At 36.1% G+C, this 18,718-nt stretch overlaps 1 non-coding gene across 1 annotated transcript; it reads right to left on the bottom strand.

The window, feature by feature from the left end:
* Positions 1–5,776: 5,776 nt before the first annotated feature.
* On the bottom strand, positions 5,777–5,849 carry Trnad-auc. The gene has a single exon. It is a non-coding gene; the product is annotated as a tRNA-Asp (tRNA).
* Between the last annotated feature and the right edge of the window lie 12,869 nt (positions 5,850–18,718).

Genomic DNA, 18,718 nt, shown 5'->3' with positions numbered 1-18,718 from the left:
CATTTACTTTTTACGTGTTACATATATGTAATAAAATAGAATAAGTCGGCTCCGCATTTTGAGCAAAATAAATTATGTAATGAACTAAAATAGGATTCCCCCAAAATAAAAATTGTATTCCACAGGTTCTGCAATACTTTGCCGGCTCCACTTCTTCGTCGTTTAAATCCACCTCTGTATCTGGAAGCATCACGAAGAACAGATCCAGGAAAATGTTTTGTGAAAAATGACATGTCAAGCACTACCCAAAGAAATTATACAGATTTCACTACATTTAACGAGAAAACATATCAATAAAACCGTAAAAGATATACAAAAAACTGTCTATGTGCATGTAATTTGTTTTTTTCAGTAAAGTTAATGTGACTTACAGAAAAATATGCTGATAATATGAAACTGTAAACGATTCGTTTTGGCTACTTTAATCGTGATATCCTGAAAAAACGGCTCGACAAACATTGGGACTTGGAAAATAACGTAACAGTCCCAATAAATGCCAGCCGTGTCGAGTTTTAGACTTGCGACGGTTTTCAGTCCTAATAAATGACACGCTTGTTTATCACAGTAACAATGAACGAAATCGACATTTAATTACTTAAATATCTTCCCGCACATTCTAGCACCAACACAATTATAGAATATGTTCACAACTTACCGTGAAAGTATTTTAAATAAGTCAGCAAATACGAGCAAAGCTTAACCAAATCGCTAACAAAATTGAGAGATTGATTGCTCATGACAATGTCATCACATATATTATTCATTAATTGAAAAAAGTTTCTATATTTTATAATATGGCGTATGAAATGTGAAGGCTACAAACATTTCTCATCTAATAAATCTAATTGCGATGAATGTAACGGTAATCTTATCTTATTAATCGCTATTTAAACCATGGGTGACGAGTACTAGTACCGCGTCGAGCACTAGTACATCCACCTTACTGGCTAATATTTTGAAAGTGGCCAGTACCTAAGGTAATTTGAGCATTTCTTTTTTTTTTGCCACTTTTATGAAGTGTGATAATTCTTGAAAAAAAAAAATGCTATTTCTACTCAGAATTACTAGCTTTTTCAATCCTAGTAGTTAAAAATATTGTCCCATACGATTTTTTCTTATTTTGTTACCATTTTCCGTACATGTTGTATGGGGTAACAAAAGAGGAAAGTAACAAAAATGTATGGAAATTCTGGGACACTTTTTGTCTCCCAGTGAGATTGAAAGTACTCGTGATTCTGAGTACAATTGACCTAAAATTCCCTAAAACAATAAAAAAATTTTTACTGGCAAAAATAAAAGAAATTTTCTTTTAAGGACATTTAAAATTATACATATAGACCTACATTTCGTAGCAGTGTCCCGTAGAGCCTCTACGACGCCTACGTCGTAGCAAGCGAAGTAGGTTAGGTTTATAACGTCGTATTAAGACGATACAGGAGCGAAAATGCTAAAATGGAAATTTTAGAATCTGAATAACAATGAAATAATCTGTGTCGGACCGTTTACTTTTTTTGGCTAATTGTTACCAATCTTAAGTATCTCACCTTTTGCGCCATAATGGAAAAGGCCGTTTTCCATTATGGCGCAAAAGGTGAGAACATCATTGCTTTATCTTCAAAAACCAGGAGGAAATAGTCGAGAGCGTTTGTATGGAGGATTGACCCCTCCTGTATCGTCTTAATATCAAATGGAGACGATACCGATATGATAAGGATTGCTCCAATAATTACCAACTTTAGGATCAAAAGAGCTTTTGATTTAAAACGAAAAAAAATTAAGCCAAGTTGTTAGTATCTCTCTACATATAGTCTCTATCAATTTTCCGTACCGGTGCGACGGAGCCAGTTGCGTTACGAACTTCAGAGTGTTTACGATTGTGACTTAGACCAAATCGGCTGGACTATTTAATGTGAGCATTGACGCATTAGCTTTAGTCCGTTTTCACATTATCCGATCCGATATCGGATGTTGGAAGGATTTAATGGAAAAAATCCAAGATGGCGCCTGTAATGTATGGGATATCGGTCCGACATCCGATATCGGATCGGATAATGTGAAAACGCACTTACAGCGATGATGCTTGCTATAAAACCGTACAACACAATAATTAGCAGGGCAATTCCACGTAACTGTAATGTAAGTGACCACTTCATTGCATGTTTTTAGGGTTCCGTAGTCAACTAGGAACCCTTATAGTTTCGCCATGTCTGTCTGTCCGTCCGTCCGTCCGTCCGTCCGTCCGTCCGTCCGTCCGTCCGCGGATAATCTCAGTAACCGTAAGCACTAGAAAGCTGAAATTTGGTACCAATATGTATATCAATCACGCCAACAAAGTGCAAAAATAAAAAATGGAAAAAATGTTTTATTAGGGTACCCCCCCTACATGTAAAGTGGGGGCTGATATTTTTTTTCATTCCAACCCCAACGTGTGATATATTGTTGGATAGGTATTTAAAAATGAATAAGGGTTTACTAAGATCGTTTTTTGATAATATTAATATTTTCGGAAATAATCGCTCCTAAAGGAAAAAAAGTGCGTCCCCCCCCTCTAACTTTTGAACCATATGTTTAAAAAATATGAAAAAAATCACAAAAGTAGAACTTTATAAAAACTTTCTAGGAAAATTGTTTTGAACTTGATAGGTTCAGTAGTTTTTGAGAAAAATATGGAAAACTACGGAACCCTACACTGAGCGTGGCCCGACACGCTCTTGGCCGGTTTTTTATTTATGATGCAAATTGAAGTCTTAATTTATCTCTAGATAAGCCTACTTTTAATCCTTAGATATATTGATATTTAAATTAGCACCATGAATAAAAAAACATGCAAATAATTGGTCACTTACATTACTCTGTTACATGGAATTACCCAGCAAGCCTCGTGTGTATAATGTGTATATGGATGTGTAATTCGGGACGAACAACTGTGTACGTGTGTGTGGATGCAGTAATTTGGGACATACAATCATTGTCGGCTGTCGAAGGTCGCCATCGGCCGTCAAATGGTTTACGATTTCTGTAAACAGACTGGGGTTGCGGCCTTATTGTCAGCGGACAGAGCAGGGTACTGAGCCAGCGTAGGGTTGCAAATAGAAAAAAAAAACAAATATTTTTTTCAGAATTATGAAAAAAAAACATAAAAAAACCGAGCATCATTGTTTTTTCTAAATATGTTTTTTTTTTCAGATGAAAAATTAGTTCGACAATAATGGTTTTTCGTGAGTTGTAACGTGTTTCAATAACAATAATGTACATTTTAATTCGATTAACATTCGGTATACAAACGTTTATTGTGGAATCTCCGTTGCGGCGTGCAGCGTGGAGAGGCGGTGGTGTTACTTTTATAAGACCCGAAATTAAAATTATTTGATTAAATTCGTTTAATAGTTAACATTGAAAATTGTTTTAAACTTGATAGGTTCAGTAGTAGTTACACTGAGCGTGGCCCGACACGCTCTTGGCCGGTTTTTTTCAAAGTTTGTCCACCCCACTTTTTTTTTGGATTTGGAAATTTTTATGTGATTTCCACTCAAAATCGCGAGCTCTTTCCATTCTAATAGGAGAAAAAAAGTGTCCCAAGGTTTTTTTCCCATTCCGTTACCATTTTTTCATACATTTTGTACGGCGGTAACGGAATGGAAGGTTCGAAAAAATGTATGGAAAACTTGGGACATTTTTTTATCCGATCAGGATCGAAAGACCTCTCGATTCTGAGTATTAATCGCGTAAAAAATACCCATGTTACAAAAAAAGTGGGGTGCACAACTTTGAAAAAAATGGTCCACAGGCATCTTCTGGGCGAGCTCACTCCATCGTAGGCCACGTCTTTGCCTTTGGCTAGTCTGTGGCCAAGAGTAAGCCCATTTATAATTTAAAAAAAAACTGGATTGGTTTCTCACGAATTTTAGTGTATGTGTTTAATGTTACGACTCAGAGAGTCGTTGTATAAATGGTTTACTGGAATCCTTCGCAATTTTCTAGTTAGTAACACCGAAATTCAAAATCTGTTAGAATTTATCTAGAAATGTACATTATACTGTCGATTTTCTTAATATGTTAAGTTGTCTACGTACTGCCCCGTATGTATACGTTTTATTTACGATTTGTTCCGCTGACACTAGCACCACACTCTTTGAGCTTCATACGTCATTCAACTCACTTGCAGCTCTGCTGACGCTGACACCCATTAGTGTACGCGTGTTTAATGTTACCCAGGCTGGAGTGGAGACGCACGTTAGAAAATTGTGTACAGCTAGTAAAGCCAAGCGTAAAAATATAGGTGTACACATCTTATACCTACTCTATTTATAAATCTGTAATGTAATTTTTTTTTAGTTGAATACACATGATATCAAGTAATTTCCCTGTTTTAGTTTGTAAGTTATTTTTTCTGCCTGAGATACAGGATCAGGCACGGACATGTTGAAGCCTATTTTGTGTTAATATAGTTTATGGCCTGTTTATAACTGCTATTTTTGGTACATGAATAAATGATTTTTTTTTTCTTTATTACTAGTTATATCTAGATATTTTTCTGGCACGAATGTCAAGTTGTTAGTGCTTGACAAAATAAAAACATCGATAAATATTAGCCTTACATAAGGTTACTAATTACCTCTAATAATAGTCTTAAAAATCTTGAATAATCATGTAAGAAATTATGTAAAGTATTAAAATATGGTTCGTTTTATTATTATTGCCCACTGTCCACTTTGAAACATGTGACATTTATATAAACATTAATGTTATATACACATAAATTCAAGCCTATATTCTCTAAAATTCTTGTCGTAAAAGTCGACTGTGGGATATGGGTTAAATTGTGGCGTAGGCGAGAGGCTGGCAACCTGTCACTGCAATGTCACAATTTTCGTTTTCTTTCAACCCTTTGATTGCCAAGAGTGGCACTGAGACTATAGTAGTTTCATGTGCTCTGCCTACTCCTTTATGGGATACAGGCGTGAATGTATGTATGTATATTCCCTAAACGGGGTAAGCACATGAAACTGCTTAGGATTCAGTGCCGCGGCAACAATTGCTAACACAATTATAATAATGAATGACATATTATAATGTAAGTTATCGATGAACTGAATATTGGAAGGAAGTCACTAGTGTCACTTCGTTCGTGCCAGAAAAATATCTACTATCTAGGTATAGTTATTATTCAAAAATATGTCCCATTACATCTTAGTCCGGTCTAATAAGAGCGTAGTAGGTACCATATTTATGAGATTATTTTTCGATACATATTTTTCCCCTTAACTGTAGAAAATAATTTTCTAGGCTTAGAATAAATTTAAAAGTGGAAAATGTCTGCCTTGGGTGAGACGAACTCACGGCCTCTGGATCGATACTGCCAACTGAGCCACCAAGACTTCAACCAAGCCAGCGAAATTTTCCACTACTAAGGTCAATGGGACCCGTAGCGACATCTACCGTAAGAGTGACAAACTTCTTAAACGGCAACCGGAGTTCCAAGTCATATTGCCACCGGATGGTTTGAACGGAAGATCAGCGCTGGAAGCCGCCAGCAATATGCTGAGGTCAAACCATTTCGTGGCACCTTCTCGTTTTTGTTTGTTCCTTTTTGTAATATTTTTCTCTTTTGTGTGTGTGCGAATAAAATGATTTCTATTCTTTCTATTCTATTCTATTGGAAATTCACCAGTTACGATGCGCTAACCATGTTAATTTTTTTTTTAACTTCTGATTAGGAGAAACGTCTGCAATCGATGCCACTAGGCTTAGAATAAATTTAAAAGTTGAAAATGTCTGTCTTGGGTGAGACTTGAACTCACGGCCTCTGGATCGATACTCCAGCGCTCTGCCAACTAAGCCACCAAGACTTCAACCAAGCCAGCGAAATTTTCCACTACTAAGGTCAATGGGACCCGTAGCGACATCTACCGTAAGAGTGACAAACTTCTTCTAATCAGAAGTAAAAAAAAAATCTAGTTAACTGCTCTATTCAGACTTTGAGATGAGATACGTCAAACAATTTGCTCTAGACTGATATGGATCGGATATGTCACCGTCTGAAATTACGTGTCTTCAAACAAAAACGTCACTTTTACACTGACAGATATGATAATATGTACACATTTGACGAATTTTGCAATGAACAAGTAGGTACATAAGTAGTATCTTTAAGACTTGCAATTATAATGTAGGTACATTTATGAAGGGTGATGATAATGATGATATCTTTACACTCCCTTTTTCTTCAATGATAAGATAAGATAATATAAAAATGAAATCAACACGATAAAACGGGATAGCAAATGTCATATCAAGTTTCTGACTTTCGAATTGTCCAGTTACCTTGTTTTAACGTCTCATACACATCGAATCCTTGACTTCACAGCAGCTTCAATTAATTCAGAAAACGTCCACAGAAGCTTCGGGATTCCCTACGTCTTCCTGGTACTAGGGTCGCATAAATCACCAGTAGCAACACAGATCAAATACGAACAGTTTTGAAGCTTCATAGTATTGTAGTAAGGTAGGATGTGGATGCTAGAAAGGTCGGGCGCGGTGCCAACGCGACAGATAGTGGCCAAGAGCTTCCTATTGCAAGGCGATGACATGAGCTTACAGAAGGTATAAGGAAGTTTTCATCACACTGGCTCAGAAAGTTGTGCAATTGCACGCTGGCGGGAGTTATAGAAAAAGCCGTTCTGTGGTAGACAGGAAATTTTGATAAAAAGTTGCTTGTTAGGTTAGCTTAGAGTTACCTTAATATTTGCATGTGCACGATCGTACTAGTAATGCTCTAACTAAATGCTCACTTCAGGGACGTTTACACGAAAATGAATTATTACAAGATAAATTGTTTGTGTAAACCGCGCATTATAAACTGAGCTTTATTAGTTTCTGCGGATTCCGTCATAAAATATAGCTTTAAATTGACATTTGTTATTGTTAATACTATTTATTGGAATAAATACCGATTTCTACACACGATTTCCGCTTACTGTCGTTTGGATTCGTTTTACAACATTTCGTAGGTAATTAGTACGTACATAGGTACTTTTCTTGCAATGATGTAATAGAAAAACTAGTGTTTTTCTTGATTGTAAAGTTAGACCTTTATCTCTTGTATTTAGAAACCTCGTAAGCTCGTAACGCTCAAGATTAAATTTTTTCGTGCCACTATTTCTCAACGCTCCAGGCCCCGTAACCGAATGGCATTTCTGCCACGCGAAACGAAAACGAAACGCTTAGTCTGGCTCTGTCGCGCCAATACGCAAGAGCGATAGAGATAGATAGCTACGAGCGTTTCGTTTCGTGAGCGTTTCGTGAGCGTTTGTGCATTCTGCTACGGACCCAGGATTACATATAGTTTTGGTATCTATCTTGATTTAGGTATAAATATTAAGTACCTATCACGAGAGGTTAAAAAACAAGGTTTCGTCCTTTATATATTACTAGCTTTTGCCCGCGGCTTCGCTCGCGTTAGAAAGAGACAAAAAGTAGCCTATGTCACTCTCCATCCCTTCAACTATCTCCATTTAAAAAATCACGACAATTCGTCGCTCCGTTTTGCCGTGAAAGACGGACAAACAAACACACACACACACTTTCCCATTTATAATATTAGTATGGATTTTTTAGCAAATAACCGTTTTGATTTCTACTCTCATAATATGTATGTAGGCACTTATGACATCGCTGCCGAGAAAATGGCCCGTCAATTTAAAGTGCTCTCGTAATTGAAATATCAAAGATCTTTTGGTTGAAATTAGCATTAAAAGGATTTAAGTATTTATTTTGGCTATTGCAAGTATCAGAAGACATCACATCAGTATGACCTTTGGTGTGAAACAGAGCATATGGCGCTTTAATCTAGATACGGTTTTGATTTACATTCAGTGTTTTACTTTAAAGTCTTGACATGTTGTAAACACTGTTGAACCACTTGAGCGTCAAGAACACCTATAGACTTCGTATCGTATGTCGTTGTACCCACACCCCCATAGGCAACTACTTGGACGACGATCGCGCGACCATCGCGGTCGCGTCGCGTGAGTCGCGTCGCATGGCATCGCATATCATCGACGTCGCGCACTTAAGACACTTCCATAGAGATTGAAGGTTTGATTTCGCCGCGACGCAACGACGTCGCGCGACCGTCGTCCACGCAAACCACGGCGTAAGTGTTGTGGTTGTGGCGTACAGTCACCGGCATAAAGAAGTGATGATATTTGTACCTTGTCATAAGTATTAACGTCTTGCTTGAAATGTCATACGAAATTGTCAAACGATTAAAAGCGACAAGGTACGGAAATCACCACTTTATTTATAAGATGCCCTGTTTCTTTTTTAATGTATGTGTACCATATTGCAATACCCTGTAGGGTATCATGTTGCTATGTAACCATTGTACCTAGTGTAAGATCTGTACACCAACATGAGAGCAATAAAATTCTATTCTATTCTATTCTTTATGGCGGTGACTGTCCATTGTCAAAGTAAACCTTAACACTTTTAAATAGCGTTTACATTACCCCGTTTGCGTTCGTGATCTTGGCGTGTAAGTGACGTTTTTGTTTATGACGTATGGGTGCCAATTGTGTCGCTTAACTTCAAACCTGGGTAAATCCATTCTGCTTTAAGGTTGAATATATAAAAAATATAATATGATCTGAAAGATAATCAACCTTATAGCACAATGGATTTACCTAGTTTTGAAGTTAAGCGACACAATTATACTTCCGTGGGTGCCAATGTTCGTTGCCTTTAACCCTTTGAACGCCAAGAACCTCTGAAGAGGTAGTGTGCCGTCGTGCCCTGGCCACCACGCTAATAGGTAACCACTAAAGTGGCTATGGCGGACGCTGTCAAAACAATAAAATTGTCATGCTGAAAAATAAGATAAGTGGGCCACATTTTGACGCGAGAGGCAAAGCGTTCAAAATCGCGATAATCATACCTATATCGTACCTATAGGGAGTAATAGTCTGTTTGGAAAGACAAAAGGCCCCGTAATACCTAAGCTATTTGTAGAGCTGCGTTCATTTACAGTCTATCCGATAATTACGACTCTACGCACGATCGATCTTGGTAGTCTCTACCGGCACCCCATTGCGATCTGCCATTGACCGGCTATTCTTGGCTCTAATAGCGCCGGCTATCTTTGATTTCGTGTAGAGATGATTTTTGGCTTGCGCGACTGGACATGAAATTAGCAAATGTTTGTAATAACTCTAGTTACAGATATGAGCATAGTTAAATACGTAGTTATTATCATTAATGCATAGTATTTATACTATTTGTATTATTTGCTAGTACCGGGGCGAAACCCTATACTTATTTTAATTATATCGTGTTTCTAGACATAACGCATGAAAACTCGAACATTCACGTCTTCCGGGACCTAAAACTAAGTTAGGTCGATTTTTCACCCCCAAAAACCCCCACATAATAAATTTCAGCGAAATCGTTCAGCGCTCACGCGTACAAGAATTGGTCATTTAAAGGTATTAGATACAAAATAGTTATTTGTTATACAAGAGTGCAAAGTTGTATTTTAACGCCGAGTGTGGAATTGAAAAACGAGCAAGTGAAAGGATTCTATAGTTGAACCACGAGCGAAGCGAGTGGTTCGAAAATAGAATCCTGAACTTGCGAGTTTTTTAACACACGAGAAGTAAAATACATTTGCACCCGAGTGTAACACAAAACTTTTCCCCTCACTATAGCGAGGAAACTACAACTCAAAAAATGCGTTTATCACTGCTTCCAGTAGTTCCACGGGTGGTAAATCATCGAATCTTTATTACTAGATTCACCTACTTTTATCAATTTTAAAGCAGTTAATTGGACTTTATTCAAGGACAAATTACTTTACCCACTAGTGGATAAAATGCGTTTTTACCCGCTGGTATTAAAGGACAAAACACGTGTTTCCGAGCTAGTGAGGGGAAAAGTCAATTGCATAAGTTTCTAGAGATATTTAGTAATGTGACATATCTACAGACAGACAAACGGACGGATCGGCACCATAAGGGTTCCTGTTGTACTTTGGTAGGGAACCCTAAAAACGGATAGCAGAACCACTATTGCATATTCTTGTGTCCTGGCAGGCAAGTGTCGCGTGAAAAACAATATAAAGTGCGGTATAGGGACGCACCTATGCCATAAAGTTTATCCAACTAGTGTGCTACTCCCGCAGAACCCAGTGCTGTATATTCTTGTGTCTTGTTCAATTCCTTTGTTCCCAGTGTGTCAATGGAGCCCAGTTTAGAGCCATCAGTGCCCATCTGCGCACGTCTGCAGAGGAAGTTGAACAAGCGCTAATGCAGCTAAAATTAGCGGCTTTCTTCCATGTTTATTGTTTGCATTCGCAGTTAATATAGATGTTTATGATATACGGGCGTCCGGTGGCGTCTAATGGGGTTCGTGATTCAGACATTGTAACAGTTGGTGTAAGGCCATAGTGGACGCAAGGAGCGGAGCGTACGGCGGGGCGGGCGAGCGTGCGTACAATCTATGTAGGGTCGACTCGGGACACTTGTATGAGCTTCAATAGGCTACTTGACCCTTTTTTAAAGTTTGTCTTATATTATTACTTACAGATCAATTAACAGAAAAAAAAACTATATTTTATTATGACTTAAAAACCGCAAAAATATTTTTAAAGAATACTTTTACCTACGTAATCAGGCAAAAACAACATCAACCATGTCATCTATAGATTTTCTGTGAATGAAGTCATTCAGTGCGAAACTTTAAGTACGAGGCATAAAGGTCATTATGTCAGTGATTGATTTGACATGAATTCTATGACGTCACTACACGGCCGACAGCGTTTTCGGTAGCCAAAATTAAAAAAAAAATACTCACATTTTTTAATTAAAAATACGTAGTCATCGTACACATTTAATACCCATCATTAAATATCGGTTTTTTCTGTCAAATATTACAGAAGACAATCATTTATTGTGCCAAATTAGATATGAGTCTAGTAGCCTACTGTTTGACACGCACGCCGCACGCCGCACGCCGCGTACAACACCCGATATGAGCGTGCATGGTCTTACACTAGCACCTATAGAGGTACTTATATCTAACACACTATGACACAATGTCACATGTTAGAAATTCTCGTTACTGAATGGTTGGCGCTTTTGTCAATTTATTTGAACTAGATAAATAATTTCCCAGTAAGCTGATTAATATTTTACCTTCATTTATTAGTTCAAAATTATTTTAGTCCGAGTTTGAGTTATCCTAGAAGCGGTGCAACTTTTTTTACTTACCACTTTTATAATTAAAATATCCAAGTTATAACAAAAACCTACAGGTGAGAATGCTGTTTAACCTACATAATATTGATTTCTTTGTTAGATGATTTATTTTGCTTACCTATTAAATAATTTACATATTTTTGTTAGTATGTTAACAAACTTTGTATTCAGTAATGAACCTTCAGGTCTTTTTTATCCCAATTACTTAGTATTAATACCTACATTGTAGAACACCAACTCATTTGTTTATGTGACTGTTTATGTTCTAAATAAAAAAAAAAGAATAGGTACAAAACTATATTTTGGAAAATAATGGAAATGTTGTATGAATCCTCCATACATATTTCAGTCACAGGCGGAATAACCACATACTAAATAGGTAAATGTTCTTCTAAGTTAATATTGTCTTCGGTTACCGCGATAGTTACTCATGAAATAAAACTATGGAAACGGATTAAATCGCGTATAATGAATTTAAAATACATCCCGACGTTTCGAACTCTTTACAGCGTTCGTGGTCAACGGGTGACTGAGGAAAAATTACAAGAGCGTGTCGGGCCACGCTCAGTGTAGGGTTCCGTAGTTTTCCGTATTTTTCTCAAAAACTACTGAACCTATCAAGTTCAAAACAATTTTCCTAGAAAGTGTTTATAAAGTTCTACTTTTGTGATTTTTTTCATATTTTTTAAACATATGGTTCAAAAGTTAGAGGGGGGGGGACGCACTTTTTTTTCCTTTAGGAGCGATTATTTCCGAAAATATTAATATTATCAAAAAACGATCTTAGTAAACCCTTATTCATTTTTAAATACCTATCCAACAATATATCACACGTTGGGGTTGGAATGAAAAAAAATATCAGCCCCCACTTTACATGTAGGGGACCCCCCCTAATAAAACATTTTCTTCCATTTTTTATTTTTGCACTTTGTTGGCGTGATTGATATACATATTGGTACCAAATTTCAGCTTTCTAGTGCTAACGGTTACTGAGATTATCCGCGGACGGACGGACGGACGGACGGACGGACGGACGGACGGACAGACAGACATGGCGAAACTATAAGGGTTCCTAGTTGACTACGGAACCCTAAAAAAAATGTACAAAACTATACTTTGGAAAATAAGAAATAATGAATTAACGATATTTCAGTGACACGGAATAACCACATAGATTTAGGTAAGGCAGGTTCACACAGGGTTAATAGTGTGTGAACCTTTAAAATCTAGGTATTATTTGTGGTCATGACTTCTTAATATTTTTTTAATTATTTATTTTGAAAAAAAACACTTTTAATTTTCCTCAGTCACCCGTTGACCACGAACGCTGTAAAGAGTTCGAAACGTCGGGATGTATTTTAAATTCATTATACGCGATTTAATCCGTTTCCATAGTTTTATTTCATGTTCTTCTAAGTTGTTATTTAATAACTTTAATAAGAGAGGTTTATAAATTCCTGACTTCTGAATATCAACTATTAATACACAAAAATGTCCACGTTAAATATATCTCGCCAATTAACATAGCTGAAGCTATTTTCTGTATGTTTATCATCCTATTAATTGTATTTTTCAACAAAATTAATCATCAGGAATTCCTTTTCACCACCATTCATTTCCCTTCGTGTTGTCGCCTTAAGGGCCGGCTACACTGCAAGAAATTTCTATTTGAGCAAACGAAATGTCAAAATTAAAAACAATAATTTATAATTCCATATTAATACTGAATTTCTTGAATTCCTTCACATGTATGTCGGTTTTCTCACGATATAGGTACCTGTTTTGCTTCAACAAAAAGCTAGTGATAAGGATATTTGGTTCATAAGTTCCGAAAAAATATTTTTTACAAGCGAGAAAAATCATATTATCAAGCTTTTAGCTGTTGGTGTTTTGGATTCGATGGTGCCAACTGTTTCCTATTCAGTATCGTAGGACAACTTACAAGTTTAGTGTGCAAGTTGCAAAAAATTCGCTAAATCTGGCGGCAAAATTCTCAAACATTTTGAAATGTTACTACATGGGTAGTTTCGTCCTTTCCTTTTTAAATACTTTTCGCCGCGTGAACATGTGTACTAGTACAGTGTAGAAGGGCCTTAAGAACTACTACCGTATTTATAGTAATGTTGCCACATCCGAATGCTTCAGCTTTGGCTCTCATTAGCGATCGGAATGACGTCAGAGCGGCCGTGACGTCATTACTTGAACGGTTTAGTAATGCGTAAAAAATAACACAGAGAAATGCGGCTGAAGTAGTTCGTTGTGCAAGGGGCAAAGTTTAGCGCAGTCTGGTGAAAGATTTAGACAATTGTAAACAAAACACAATTAACTATAGTTATTGCAGTCTAATTAGGCAATTTGAATAACTAAATGGAAAATTTTCCCTAGCTTTTTCTATTTTTGTCACAAAAACAGAAAATGTAAAGGATAGGTATTTGCAAAGTAAGCACGTTAAAGGAAAAAAAATGCTTTCATTCTGTAGAGGTTAATTCATAACTATTCCAAATATTTATAAATGTGACAAAATAGACAGATAGACGGACAGAGTCGCACCATAAGGTTTCCTTACGTACCTTTTTCGTATGAAACCCTAAAAGTACCCTAAAAATACATACACATTTTTTTATAACAAAATACACACACAATTTCTGTGGTAATAATTCCTTACACATTTCCGCTAACGCCAAAACTAAGCGGCGTGCTTTTTAGGGTTCCGTAGTCAACTAGGAACCCTTATAGTTTCGCCATGTCTGTCTGTCCGTCCGTCCGTCCGTCCGTCCGCGGATAATCTCAGTAACCGTTAGCACTAGAAAGCTGAAATTTGGTACCAATATGTATATCAATCACGCCAACAAAGTGCAAAAATAAAAAGTGGAAAAAAATGTTTTATCCGGTAAACATGTAAAGTGGGGGCTGATTTTTTTTTTCATTCCAACCCCAACGTGTGATATATTGTTTGATAGGTATTGAAAAATGAATAAGGGTTTACTAAGATCGTTTTTTGATAATACTAATATTTTCGGAAATAATCGCTCCTAAAGGAAAAAAAAGTGCGTCCCGCCCCCTCTAACTTTTGAACCATATTATGTTTAAAAAATATGAAAAAAATCACAAAAGTAGAACTTTACAAAAACTTTCTAGGAAAATGGTTTGAACTGATAGGTTTAGTAGTTTTTGAGAAATATACGGAAAACTACGGAACCCTACACTGAGCGTGATAATATACACGACTATCAAAAATATTAAAAATAATGAAGCAATAAACTGTTATTTACTTATTTTATTTATTTATTTAAAAGGTTTATATGATGACGTTGAAACATATTGTAGTTCTATCGTTTTGCGATGCGGTAGTGTAAAGGACGTTCTAGTAACTAACACTAACCGGTCAGTGTCGCTGTCTGTTTCACTCTTGCCAGGCATTAGCGAGTGTAAAGAAGATAAAGTTTTGATACACTTTCCAGTTGGCGCAGGAGTAATTGCATCTTGACGCGTGACGTTCATGATGTTTTGGTGACGTCACGTTTTTTATTACATTATTTACAGTGCCATGCTCTTATAAAAAGTTTTTGCTGAGAAAACTCGAGAAATACGTGCTATTTTTTTGACCGACAGAAGTGCAGCGTTTTGGATGAAAGTCGTTTCTATACCCACCAACTTAGCGGCAGCCGACGTTCACGATTTTTTTATTTAAAATATTACGATTTTCTTTCTTATGAAGGCCTACGTACATTCTGAATACCTTTTGAATTTAGAATTTTACAGGATTTGAGCCTCGTCAGCGAACTAAGTGGTTTCTTTCCCTCATACAATTGCAGTACCCATTATGATTGCTCTACAGTGTAAATCGTCGATAGTTGTTTGACCCAACATCTATACCGTCATGTGTAATCTATTCCAACCTTGCGCAACGGTGAAGTCACAGCGCTGTTTAGAGTGTATAGACGCGCACACTTGATCTGGAAATATAACTTGGTAGTCATACTTATACACTGTCATCTGTTAGTAACAGAATAAATATACATGGAAAAACGAATGCCACATGGATGGCAACTACCTTAAATCAGCAATTCCCGTCCACAATGGATGGCAACTATTTTGTTACCAACATTTAGTTATAAATCGACTTTCGTAAGATATATACAGGATAATTGTTATGATTAAGAAAATATAGATACTAGAGAACCTTAATGACGAAATAAAACTTAATAAAATTCAATTCATCAACAAAATCTTGGAGAATTAATAAAAACAAATTTAACTTTTCCTTAATTTTTGTACAAAGTTTTTGAAATATTGTAACAGCACATTTGTGTAAGGAGACTTTCCTTTGTTTTTAAAAACAATAAATTCTGCATTTAAGGATTTATGAAAAATCGCTTGCCTCAGTCGGGACTCGAACCGGTCAAAAAATAACGTGCCAAATAATGTGCCAAATTTTCATGGCCTTCCGTTATTCTGATTGTATTTGTTATTTAGAGAAAAATGAACCTTATGTCACATTTGACCGGTTCGAGTCCCGACTGAGGCAAGCGATTTTTCATAAATCCTTAAATGCAGAATTTATTGTTTTTAAAAACAAAGCAAAGTCTCCCTTACACAAAATGTGCTATTTACAATATTTAATGTAGTTGCCATTGATGTGGCATTCGATTTTTCCACACTGTTAAACTTAAGTTGCATCAGTGACCGTCTCACAAACAAATACTGAATCACGATGTTTTTAATTGGATTTTCAGTTAAAAATATTTTTGAACGTGTCATGGTCGGTAACACAAAACTTTTCCCCTCACTATAGCGAGGAAACTACAACGCAAAAAACGCGTTTATCACTGCTTCCATAGTTCCACAGGTGGTAAATCATCTTTATTACTAGATTCACCTACTTTTATCAATTTTAAAACAGTTATTTGACGTCACGTTTTTACTGGTATTAAAGGAAAAAACGTGTTTCCGAGCTGTGAGGGGAAAAAAAACTTGTATCTTCGTCTGTCAATTAAAAGAAAATTGTAGTAAGTATGTATGGAATGCATATAGACTTACTGCGTTTTAACTTTGAGGAACAGCGTGAGATACGAGATTTTTTAAAAGTAGTGACGATATGTATAGTATAATAGTATATAATATGGATGAATTTATTCCCTAAGAAGGTAGCTTGTAATGTTTGCTGACTTTTCGCAGTGTCAAAGTTTAGGCGTCCGTACCACACTTAACATATAGCACCCAAAGTTGCGTATGGCAGTCTTAGCGTAGGCCATCTCTAGAACGTAACTTTGTACGTAACATTTTTGGACTATTACAAATTATTTCTAAATATTAATAAGATTCTCAATAAAACCATCAATAACTTTAACCGCATTGAATAAAAGTCATACTCGTTTACAATACAACGCAAAGAAAATAAGCGTTATTTTTATCGCCCCAGTATTTTACGATCAAAAACGCGTAGTATTAGTCTCTGAATCTTAGCAATAGAGTATTTAATCCAATAAGGTAACGGCGGCTATCAACGCGGGTATCGAAATCGACGTCCATTACCGCCGCATTTGCAAATACGCATTTTATAGGCAAACCGACCAATTTCTTAAAAAAAGTTACTCACACAAAGGAAGCCTGTTTAGTTGACTAACGCACATATAGGCGATAGAGAGTGTGAATGAAAGAAGACGCTCGCTATTTGACAGTTTTTGCCACGGGGCCGCGAGAAGAGGTTGTGTCATACTGACGTGTGACGCTAAACATAAGTGAACTCCAATCTCATTTAGTAGTTTACGTAATAATTATGGCAAACAGGTGAAAGTTATGCATTTCAAATTATTGTTTATAGTTTTCTACATGACTTCTGAGTACTTTTTACGTATTGTTTAGCCTGGAAATGTGTTTAAAGTGGAAATTAAAAGACAGCGGTGAAAGGCGCCATTTCGTGAGTAGATTCTATTACTGTGGTATACCACGGTAATAGTTAAAGTAGTGATATTAGTTCTTTTTGCTTTATTTTAAGTATATGTGATCAGTTATATAATGTCTTACAGTTGTTTCAATCTTGATCTATTCACGCTATCAAAGAACTATTTACGCGGTATGAAAATTATTCAACAAAACCTTAATTTTTAGCAAAAACTTCATGACTGATTTCGTAGTTTCTATGAAAACCGTTAATTTGTCAATTTTTTTAAACATTGACATAAAGTCTGATGCTTACTTACCAGTTATGTAAACTTGGTTTTAATATAAGGTTGCAATATTTTATTTTGATTTGTAATGAAAATACATCTGTATGACTTTGTTTTTATGGGTCGGAATTAGATTTTATAATACTCCAATTTATGCCTATTACCGATGGTACGATCAGATAACCCTCGGTAATAGAATATATAAGAATCTATTACCGATCCATGCAATATTTGTTTGGGTCGGTAATGGGTTCCTATAGAAGTATCTATTACCGAGCGACATATTAGTCTTGTATCAAAATATGACATTTAGTGTACCGTAAGTACAGATTTCTTAGGTGAAACTGAGTCTTCTGTGGGTATTCATAAAGGAGGATAGTATAGGTATATGTATTTGTCATAATTTGTATATTCAACCGTCGGTATTAAGCTCCGAATTTTGAGATGGGTTTCTATTTACCGATGGCAGAAAAACACTGTCATTCATACCCTCGGTAATGAAATCTCAATTCGCGTTAATAGAACTGCAACCTGTTCATTACCACGGTAATAGAAAATTTAGGTATGTTGGCTTCAATAATCATTTTATGACATATAATAAACTAAAATGATCCTAAAACTCTTCAAAACTAATAGTTCAATAAATACTCTTCCATAAAAAAAATATTTGTGGTCGTTAATGAGCTTTGATACCCTTAATTTTTTGGTATCTTTTGAAATCTGCCTAAGTACCACGTTAATAGGCGCCATTACCTTAATCAGGGCTTCATGTGTCATTTGTGTACCTACCTATACTTTTAAGTACTTGTAAAACCTGTAATGTACATGTGAATTGCAATAAATAAATACAATACAATACAATACAATACCTATGTGTATGATTATTATCTATTATCGAATTGTGGCGTAATACGCATAGTTTAAATATAAGTAGGTAGGTACGTTAAAACAAATCAAACGGTGGCAATGTTAAAGGTGCAGGATGTGTGTGTGCAAAATAATGTGCGGTGTGTGCAATATTAAACCATAACATAACCTAACCACATAATAAAAAATTTGAAAAAACCCCCGATCGCGACATAGTGAATTTTCATGATTTTCATTCACACTCCCAACTAATTCAGATTTCAAACAAAAAAATGAAATCTAAATCGGTTAATCCGTTCGGGAGCTACGATGCCACAGACAGACACACACACAAACAGATAGACAAACATACAGACAGGCATGCCGTCGTTTTTGCGTCGGATGTTAAAAACTTACCAGAACGAAACAATAAAACTTTTTCAGCATTAT

The sequence above is a fragment of the Leguminivora glycinivorella genome, chromosome 18, assembly GCF_023078275.1.
Source record: "Leguminivora glycinivorella isolate SPB_JAAS2020 chromosome 18, LegGlyc_1.1, whole genome shotgun sequence".
Lineage (NCBI taxonomy): Eukaryota > Metazoa > Arthropoda > Insecta > Lepidoptera > Tortricidae > Leguminivora > Leguminivora glycinivorella.
Note: the sequence above shows the minus strand (reverse complement) of the source record. Positions and strands in the feature narration are given on the sequence as shown.